The sequence below is a fragment of the Otolemur garnettii genome, unplaced genomic scaffold, assembly GCF_000181295.1.
Source record: "Otolemur garnettii isolate 467f Iridium unplaced genomic scaffold, OtoGar3 scaffold00125, whole genome shotgun sequence".
In the NCBI taxonomy this organism is placed as follows: Eukaryota; Metazoa; Chordata; class Mammalia; order Primates; family Galagidae; genus Otolemur; species Otolemur garnettii.
In genome coordinates, this window is record NW_003852520.1 from 1,483,788 (window position 1) to 1,495,018 (window position 11,231).

Genomic DNA, 11,231 nt, shown 5'->3' on the forward strand with positions numbered 1-11,231 from the left:
AAAAAAAAAAAAAAAAAAAAATTAACCAAGCAACAAAACCCAGAAGCACAGATACTGCCTATAATTTTCTCTAATAATTTTACTATCTAAACATGAATAATTTATGCTTGCTGCTTACTTTACACACTGCCTTGTGCAGCTAATTTTATTATATAAGTTGTTTTGATTAATTTAACAGTTTTTCCTTTTCTACTCTATTCTCTTCAGTTTATTCTAAGATCCATTTTATATCCAGCAAAATAAAGACCACTTTGAAAAATAAAAGGCATAGCACACTTCACTGGAAGCCATAAATAATGCCTACATTTGGCTTTTACATCTGAATAATGCATAATTACTTACTTGCATAATTACTAGGTCAGTAAACACATTAAAAAAAAAAAAGTAGCTTTGAAAACATGCCTGTTTTGACAATTCTATGAGATAAGTCAATATCCAGAAAAGTACACGTGCATACTTTTGCATTCTTGAACAGTATTATATACACCAAACAAACAGATAAAGGCAAGAAGAACCAAAGTTTGGATGCTGGGCTGCTAGAAGCAGCAGAGCATAGGAGGAAAACATGGAAAGTGGGCAGCCATTTCCTGCAATTCTGAATGTCAAAGTAACCTCTTTAGATACTCATTTCTTTCCTCATAACTACTGAGTGGCTCTGTCAACAATTTATTTCTTACTGTGTTACCCTGGCTGGAGGATAGTGGTGCATCCATAGCTTGCTGCATCAGCAAACTCCTGAGCTCAAGCGACCCTCCTGCCTCAGCCTCCCAAGTAGCTGCAACTACGGGGAGAGCCACCATGCCCAGCTAATTTTAATTTTTTTTTTACAGAGACAGGGTCTAACCGTATTCCTCAGGCTAGCATTGAACTCCTGGCTCCAGTCATCCTCCCACCTTGAGTTTCCAAAGTGCTAAGAGTATAGGCATGAGCCATGGTGTCCAGTTCAAACAGATTATCACAGTTCTTTTCATAATGTTCCTATTCTAAACTTTTTACTGGATTACTTTATAATTAAACAATTCTTAGAAACTTTATCACTTGGGGTAAAAACTGATGCAAGACTCTGATTCTCCTATACCCCCGAAGACTCATCACCCTCAGCATAGCATTCCATTCTGAGTCAGGGTCAAGAACAACTCCTTGGCAGAGACTGTTTCTAAGCTAATTGCTTCAAAGTAACTTTTTTCAAACCCTGATGTCTTCCTGAAAGACTCCCAGTAATGACTAAAACCTTTCCAATCCATTTCAGACTCATTATTCTTATAGAAATTCTGAAATCCTAAAATCTCTGGAAACAAAGTTTATAACTAATTTGGTGGTAAAATCTAACCGGATAAAATACCTTTCAAATGGTAAAAACTTCATCTGAATACTGACATAGAGCTATTTTGACCTTTTATTTATCCCATTTAGTATGGCTATTGATATTTCACATTAATATCAAGTGCTTGATTACTCTTTATACATAAGTAAGGCCTTATAATTCACTTCACGAATATCTCTAGAGAAAGCACCTCTTGAATTCACTTCAATTTCTGCATTGCTGTTTATCCTGATACAGTGTCCATCAAAACATACACATTCCCGAACCTAAGGTTTTTTTAACTTCTTTCTCAAAGTCTGTACGCATTCATCCATATCACTTATTTGGGTATTTAGAACTACTATTTATGTTTCATACTAGTTAACTTTTCTTGTTGCTTCAAATCTTTTGAGCAAAATTACTCAATTTAATCCTAACACACAGTAACTAAGAACAATTAGATCTCAGTGACAGGCAAATGAACTAGTTCTCAAGAGACACAAGACCTAAATAAAAAATGAGGGAATTATAGTTGAACATAGATATAACACTTTAAAAAAATTAAGTGGTGGCTCACCATGGGAATCGATAAGAACAAACCACTGCATACCTTATATATTTTTCCAATTACAATAACTTGAGCACTTGCCAATTACTGAGCTAAGCATTTGAAATAGTGGTAGAAAAGCAACATGGTGTCTGTCCTCTGGAGAGGAGAGGGAAGAGAGATCAACAAACGGACAAGTAAAAAAAACAAAACAAAAATACCCAAAGTGGACAAGTACAATTACTGACTGTGGTAAAAAGAATGAAGATAATGAAATAGGATTTTTATACAAGGTGATCAGGAAAAACTCCTTTTTAAATGTGACATACAGGGTGAGCGCTAATGGAAAGATCATCGCAAAGAGAAAGACACAGTAAGCACCAAAATTCAAAGGCGGTAAAGGGCTTGTTGGGTCAAGATCAGGAAGAAACACAGTGTAGTTAGAGCTTAGGGAACAATGGAAAAGAAATAAAGTTGTAAAGTACGCAAGAATTGGATTCTGTAGGACCTTGTCAGGAAATGCCTTTTATTTTTAGCCAGTTAAGGAGAAACTGGGGCCAGAGGGTATTATTATGGGATCTGGCACACATTTGTTTTTTAAAAGATCACTTTGTCTTCTGGAGAATTTGTACTTCATGGGGAAGGACAAGAAAGGAAGCAAGTTAGGAAGCTCCTGGTAGGAGTGTAGACAAGAGATGACTGGCTTTAAAAAGGGTTGTGTCATTAAAACACAGGATTTAAGAGTGGGGGTGGCAGAGGGGGGAGACCTTACTGCCATTTAGTCAAATTTTCTCTACATAATGTCCTAAGGGAAGAGTTAATTTGTTCAAGGTTTCCTGGCTGGTGCCAGAGAGAGAGAGAGAACTCAAACCTGTCACCAGGTCAATGTTATCACCACTAAACCATGCTACTTCAGACAACAGGGTGCAGGCAAAGGTCTAGAGATCTAGTAACTACTCAAGTACATAATTATCTTACTGTGCAAAGGAATCAGCTAAAATTTATAAGGACAATGAAATAAATGTCTCATTTGAGCAGGTGACGGTCCAGAGAAAAGTGCACGAAGGTCTGCTGGGGAGCAGAAATAGCAAGAGTACTCTCAACTCATATTGCTCAGTGATAAAACTTTAAGACCATTATCTCTAACTGATAGATAATGCCAATTCATCCTCCACAAAGGTGGATAAGATGTATCAATCACAAGTGCCTTTCAAAGTGGGGCACATCATTCTTGTTAAGCAGAAAGGAGAAGTGAACAACAGCTCTAACAGTAGCCCTGCTCACAGAAGGAGAAGCTCTTCAACACCACCTCTGCTCTCCTTTCTTCCCTTCTACCTCTTCACTGCCTATTATCACCACCATCACTTTCATCTAAGCAATACAGAAATGTTTTGAACGCTTTTCTGTCCTTAAAAGCTTGTAAATCCTGTCTTACTTCTCTCAGAAGGATGATAAGGGAAGCTGGGAGGAAGAAAAAAAAAAAGTACAAGTATAAAAAGGTTAAAACACAAGAAATTTTACACAATTTTTTCAGCTACCAACCAAACTACATAAACAATAGTAATCTGGATGTTCTGGATGTAAAATATGATCTCAGTATGTTCTCTAATTAAGAACTGCTAGAACATCTGATTAGTTAATTATTTATTATAGGGAGGACTAAAACTGCCTATTAAATTCCTCCCCCCTCACTGTTGGATTACCTCATGTAATCCAAGAAGGCAGGAGTTCTACAATGCTTAATCCCTGAAACTACCTGTAGTTAGCTTTTTCACATTATTCTTCCCTAAACTCCTTCACACCCCCTTTCCTCTGGTATCAATTCTTTTCTCAAACAGTGGTGTTCAGACTCAATACTCTCTTTATTCACAGAACACACAATTTTATTATATCTAGGGAAATAACTGGTGCAAAATTTCCAAAAAACTGTGCCCAGTATAGACTGTAATGTAACCGTCTTTCTTACTGCATCCATAATCTGAAACCAATTCCTTGATCAAAACACAGGTTAGCGTAAAAATTCTTTAAAATTTAGAACTGTCCCATGACTTGAGGTTTATACAAATAGTTGTTTAACAAAGATGGCTACAAATGTTTTTAACTAAACATAATAAAGAAACAGTTTTCTCAAAAAGTTAGAAAAAAATCAATGTAAAGATGTTTTTACAAAGTATCTACTTAAGGCAGACAACACACCAAATTCTCAGATTGAAGAGACTTTTTTTGGAGGGTGGGACAGGGAGAGACAGGGTCTTGCTCTCGCACCTTGGCTAGAGTGCAGTAGTGTCTCCATTGCTCACTGGAACCACAAACTTCTGGGCTCAAGCCATCCTCCTGTCTCAGCCTCCCAAGTATGTGCCACCAGGCCTGGCTAGTTTTTTTCTGTTTATTTTATTTTATTTTAGTAAAGATGGGGTCTTGCTCTTGCTCACACTGGCTTCAAACTCCTGGGCTCAAGCAATCCTTCCTTCTTGGCCTCCCAAAACGCTCAGATTACAGGTGTAAGCCACATTATTAAATTTGAAATGGAAAAAATCTATGGCTCCATTGTAGGGAACCTACTAAACATCCCAAAATTGAGTAAGTCAACTATTAAAAGCCTACTAATATTTATTAGAACTTGGACACATATGAATTCTGTCTATAGATGAATAAATGTTTAATATTAAAACCAAAAATAGTCTTAAAAATAATAACCTATTACTATGACAAAAAGTTGCATGGACTGCCTACAGAAGACAAATTAACTTAACCTAAACAGATTACATATATTAATATATTTGGAGATAATGTACATGAAAGCACTGCCTCATATTTACCTAGGTTCCCATTCTTCTCTCTCTCCAAAATATAAAGAGAATAATAAGACATTAAACACTGAAAGCAAGGTATGGAAAAATGAGTAATACAAGAAAAAAATATCAGGTAGATAGGAGGAATATTTTAATAGAGCCCTTTCATATATCATGTAGATCTCTTTCCTTGATACCACATTAAAACTTGGAAATTGGTTGCAGTATGGAATGGGAAACCTTATCAATAAACTTTAGGTTCTCCATTACATTAAAATCCATTCGTCTGGCTAGCACTTTGGAAGAATTTCTTATCCCTACTCAATTTTAATAATATCACACATTGGTCATTTGGAGATTAACAGCTCACAGTCAGGAAGCTCTTCAGATGACACATGTCATTATACATTTTTAAAAGAATGTGCACATATCAAGCATTTAAAAAATGCTTATTAATATCATCAATATCAATACAAAAATCTTTTAAATATCATGAAACTATCAAGAACACAGCAGCTGACAGAGACTTTCTAAAATTCTAATTTCTGCTTAAAAGCTGGAACTTTATCATTGACCATAAGTACTGTCACTATTTTTAGTAAAGGAAAAGGCTCACTGAGAAGATATTAGCCTAATGCTGAATAACCATAGTTTGTCAGGCTTTCTCTCAAGTAAAAATGGTGTTTCATGAAAAAAGTGACTGGCTCAGCTTGCAGCTCCATCATACAAATGCTTCCCCCTAGAGACAACCATCACACCTCAGTATGCATCCAGTGTTTTAAGCATACTTCTTTTTCATTTTACAACAGCATATTTTAAAAGATGTGCATAGGGTAAAGATTTAATTTTTTTTTTTACTTCTTAATCAAGGGCAGTTTAGTGAAACCTTTTTATAAAAATTAATACAATGGTGCTATTGCAGTATGGTGCTCTAACTTGGTTTATTCTAAAATGCCTTACCTACCATCACGTGCACCAAATGTCAACTGTACCTAGTGAAAAAGGCTAAGAATTCTTAATATTATTATAAAAATAGTTTTGTACTTGCAGACTTCCTAAAAATGTCTAGGGGATTTCTTGGACCACATTTAAAAGTCACTGAGCTAGACAATTGGTTAAACTGTTCAAAAATCACAAACATTCTTAGTCCCTATTGATATCTTAATGAGAATCTTAAGCAAGGCTTTGGGGAATAAAAGCTTTACAGAACAAAAACCAATACTACATTAGTGTATTCTTTCATATTCTTTCCTGGCATATAAAGCATTTAGGAATAATAGTCCATTTAACCCTCAACAACTCCAAGAAGTATGTGCCACCATTCCCACTGAGGAAGCAAGACGGCTGGAATCCTTCAGAAAGGGAAATAAACATTCTGCCTTTTAAAAAATCATTGTAGTGATAGGATTAGAGAGGATATTAATTTTGTTCTTCACACTTTTCCATATTCTAATCATTTTAATAAGAAAATTTACAAAACAAACATTTGGAAACCCAGCTACTCTTACCAATACAAATTCAATGAAGTATCTCAAGTTCAATAACTTCAAAAGCAGCAGGGAAACACATGTTAAATATGTCTCATTCCTATTTCTGTACAGTACAGAATTCAAGATTCCAGAGTGATTCTGGAGTTTTGCTATTGCTACTGAGAAGCTTATTGTTAATGAACAAATCTTAGAAATAGCAGCTACCAAGAGTGTAGGATAAAGCAATACTAGAGTCTACATTCTCACTGCAACTGTAAAACACAGGTAACAAACAGCTGGGTGCAAGATACATACCACTTGACACCTAAAAACTATTTATTAAATAAAAATAGCACATTTATTTTACTGGCACCTTCAATTTTATTAACTGAGAAATTAGAAAGTCTTCTAATTTAGTATAAAGTAACTTTGAAAAATATATTCCAATGTGAAAAGGATAAATTTTAGAAGGCACAAATTATCATTTTATTTTACCTATCATTTCCCATTTCCTCTCCAGAAGTTTTCAGCCAAATATTGCTATTGAATAGACAAAGCGTTGTTTTTTTTCCCTTCCCACTTGGCAAAGAAGAGGAAAACAACAGGCAGAGGTAATCTATAAATGAGGCAATCAATTCACTGTATGTGTGTATGTTCTTTTTTTTTTTTTGAGACAGAGCCTCAAGCTGCCCCCCTGGGTAGAGTGCCATGGCATCAAAGCTCACAGCAACCTCCAACTTCTGGGCTCAAGCAATTCTCCTGCCTCTGCCTCCCAAGTAGCTGGGACCACAGGCACCCACCACAACGCCCAGCTATTTTTGGTTGTAGCCATCATTGTTTGGAGGGCCTGGGCTGGATTCGAACCTGCCACTTCAGGTGTACGCAGCTGGCACCTTCGCCGCTTGCGCTACAGGTGCTGACCCTGTGTATATGTTCAAAATGGTTATTTAGTGAAATGCTGAATAAGTTATAAGTAAAAAAAGAAGAATGGACTGCTATGCATTTGAGTGTATTCATGCCCCAATTAACCTTTGGGGACATAGGACCTAATTGTAATATAGTTCAGCATTCATTTCCACCCCTCAGTATAAATCACATGTGATACACAGGAATAAAGCTCTCTTTTTCAAAGAATTAAAGATAAACATTTGCTAAAATACGTTTCAGAGCAACCACAGAAAAATTCTTGTCAGAAGCTCTGTTACATAATAAGTAATTAGTCCATAAATCAATAAAGTGATCAAAATTACTTAAATGTTTTTAATAGATGCCCCCTTTAACATCTTTATTTAGTCTATCTGCTTAACAGCTAAAAAATATTCAATCTCCTGCCACTGGAAAAGATCACCTAGCAAGATATTTCATGACATCAGAATTCAGTTTAAATTTAAAAGGTCTCATTAATATATATGAAGTAGTATAACTCTAAGAGTAAGCTTTAAGAACCAGCTTACTGTAAAACTCAAACTCAGAGGATTAAATAATTACTCTTTATAGTTCTGTTATTCTCTAAGATTCTTAATTTAATAGTGAACTTATTTTTAATATTCAAGTATGTTATATACAATCAAATAATTTTAAGTTGTATAGTGATATTCCAGTCTAATACCGACCTTCTATATAATAAAAACCAGATGGAAATTCTGCAATTCATGTTGCAAATATTTTTACTTTAGAGAAGTAATTTAAATATTATTTCAAAACTTGGTATGTTTCCCCTAGACTTAGAAGTTTTAAAGCTCCTTGGAAGGAGTCAAAAATTTTGATTCTCTACTAACAGAAAGGGAAAAAAATCTTTGTAAATTGTTACTGCAACAGTGAGTTGCTCTGTAGCCTCAATTTGACCAACATTAGGAGCAAACACAACAGTTATTAGGAAGTATAGAAAGTACATGAGACTTCTTTTTGGTGGTGACTGATTTTGAAAAGTGATTTTTTAAAGGTAGCACCAAAATTCTTATAACTTTTCTTTTTTACAGTACAAATTCTTGATGACTAAAGAGACTGGTCTTAAAATCTAGTGCTCAAGTAGGTCTGAACAAAGTACAACAGATTATAAACTAAGTCAGTTTTTATTTCAAGTGGACAAATTCATTTTATTCTTTCTAGCTACTGCTTTCATTGCATTCATGAGATTTATAAAGAATCAGTAAATTAAAGATTTACATCCTCAAATGGTAATTAGTACCTCTCAATACCACTGCAAATTAGCTATGAATAGTGAAAAACATTTACTTTCACCACAAGGGTAAGCTATGGAACAGCACATTACTGTTCACACAAATAAAAATTTTGTCCCATGTTAAAATGAATTATTGCATCAGCCAAAATGTCTGTTTCTTAACTTATTCTGAAAGAAATTCAATTTCAAAGGCTAACAGTAAAAACTTCAGCCTGATCTCCAAGACCATGGGATCCTCAAAAGTGATGTGGGAGAAATCAAGGCATGTATTTAGTTATAACCTTGTCTTAGAAAGCTCTATCTTTACCAAAGTTTTCTATAGAGTAAACATGACATCATTGCTATAAAAGAAAAAAACAGCTTTAGAATAGCTAGTTCATAAATATGCAACTATTCCTAGTACCACTCAAATCTAGACACTGCAAATCAATAACCACCTTCTTTATCAACACAAACATACTCAGGAACACATTATTTCATATCTTTAGGGAAGTGACGCAAATTAGTAAAATCTTGATATGCAATAATATAACTGTCAATTTAAACTGTATTTTTGGGAGAAAAATGTTACTTTTGTAAATTCTGCCAAATTCTCTGTGTTAGATCCAATTTCACAGATTTTACTTCCTCAATAAATATTTATCAAGTACCTACCAAAAAGGCAAACAAACTTGAACATGAGTTTTTTATTCAGTTCTTAGACTTTGCATTTAAAACATGTATAATTAGTTACTAAATATTACTCTACCACTTCCACCAATCCCAAATCATTATGGAAGATACACTTGAAAAGATCCCCAAATACATGGATCAAGTTTTTTTTTTTTTAAATGATTCATCCTTAACTATACCTTACCAGATCCTCCTTACATGGTGGCTCTTACTATGGGGACTCACTTTTCCTTTACACAGCTAAGAGAATATATTGGAATTCTACTGTAAAGGATTCTTTTGAGGACAAAATGAAAATCAATTTGTAAAGTAAAAGAGATTCCAAAGCAGGGTGGAAATGCATCTTTTTACTATGAGTGGTCACTACCATTAACCCCTAAATTCAAAGGCTAAACATTACATGTGTTCGGGCAAGGTGCTAGAAACTAAGAATCAGTGGAGGAAGAATTGGATTCAATCGCTGTCCTCATGGTACTTGCATTTAATGAGTGTTACATCAACATGCAAGGTACCACGTACAGTGCTTTAATGCATACAAAAGGACAAACACATATTTTGTTGCTAGAGTTTACAATTTAGTGGAACAGATAACAAGTATACATAACAGTAACAGAAGGTAGAAAATAAGAGAGATGACTTTCAGGGGATTGTGGGGGAGGGGGTAAGAGGACACAGCAATCATTTTCTTGTCCTATACACCACACTGCTGATTAAGCCAGTTTAGTATTGGGCTCTTCAGTCATACAGTGATACTTGGCACACAACAAACTGGCTCTATGTGTTCCATTGATTTATTTAGGGTCTTCCTCAGATAAGGCAGCTTCACAAAACAAGTGAAAACACCTAATGTAGTGCAGAGATTAAAAGCATAGACAGACTCAAATAAGATCATTCAGAGCTCTGAGTTCTTAAAGTTATTTAATCTGGGTATTAGTTTTCTCTCCTAAAACCTGGGGATGAAACTACTCAAGTGGTTCTTACACACTCTTTGGTTAATCCATCTTTATGATTTAGGAATAACAGTCTCTGCAAAATGTAATTTACTAAAAAATGTTGTATTTCGTCCTCCAGGTTGTCCACCACAGATAAACTACTGTCCTAAAAGTCAGGAGACCATTAACTGGTTATCTTATCTTTTCTAGGCCTCAGTTTCCTCCTCCATAAAACGACAGGGTGGGACTGGATGATCTAAATAGTCCCTTCCGGCTCTTAAAAAGTCCCATGACTTCACTATGACTCAATAAATACTATTTCAAGAGTCAGCTTTTAAAAGTGATATGAACTCTAAGTTAAATGAATATCTTCCTTTTCTGTAAGTTACTTCTAGCTAAGATAAGGGTTTGTTGAACAAGTCCAAACGGCATTCTAATTACAAAACAGAGAGCTGAAAAATAAATTTACGAGTCAGAAGCTTTAAGTTATAAGCACTTGGTATACATGAGATGCTACTTGCAAAACAAAAATTCTATTAGATGGAATTAACTTTATAAACGAAACGCACAACCTTCATTTAGCGTCAACTGCTACCCTGTAAAAATGTTATTTCCCGTTAGTGCAATACAGAACTGTTTTAATTCATACCAACCCGAAGTTACAGGAGCAGATCTTTTTTCGAAACTATTAAAGGGGGGGGGGCAGGCGAAGGGGAAGCAAACCATTTGCTCTAACGCTCAGGGATCATCTTTTCTCCGAAAGGCATCAGTTTTCTCAAAACAAAAAAACCCAACAAAAACCCAAAACAAAAAACCCCGAGGACTCGGAGTACTGAGAGTAGTTTTAAATAAAATTCATAGCGCTGACAGTTTTAGAATTAAGACACATCGAGATGGCGAAAAAGAGAAGACAAACTTCCTGCATTTTCTCTGCCTGTGTAAGAGAAAGAGGTTTCCTCTTGCTGACGAGGGGAAAGGCCCCTTTAACAGTCCTCCGCACGGTGGCTGCTGCCAGACTAGGTGGGGCTCCCTCCGCTGCCTTCCTCCTGCCACTTCCCGCAACCAATGGAGCAAGCCAGCCCAACCCGGCTTCGAGCAAACTTTTTCCCTGACAGGCTCGAGCCCGCAGGGCGCCGGGAAGTGGTTTCCCCCGAGAGCCGCTCGCCCCAGCTCGGGGCTGCGGGAAGCTGGTCTTCGCAAAGGACAACTTTCTGGTTTCCGCTCTAACTTCCACCCACACCCGGGAGGGAACCAAAGCGAACGGCATGGGGGCTACGGGGCGGGGAGCGAGCCCTCGTGGGCGCCGGCGGCGACACACAGGCAGCCGGCGAGGC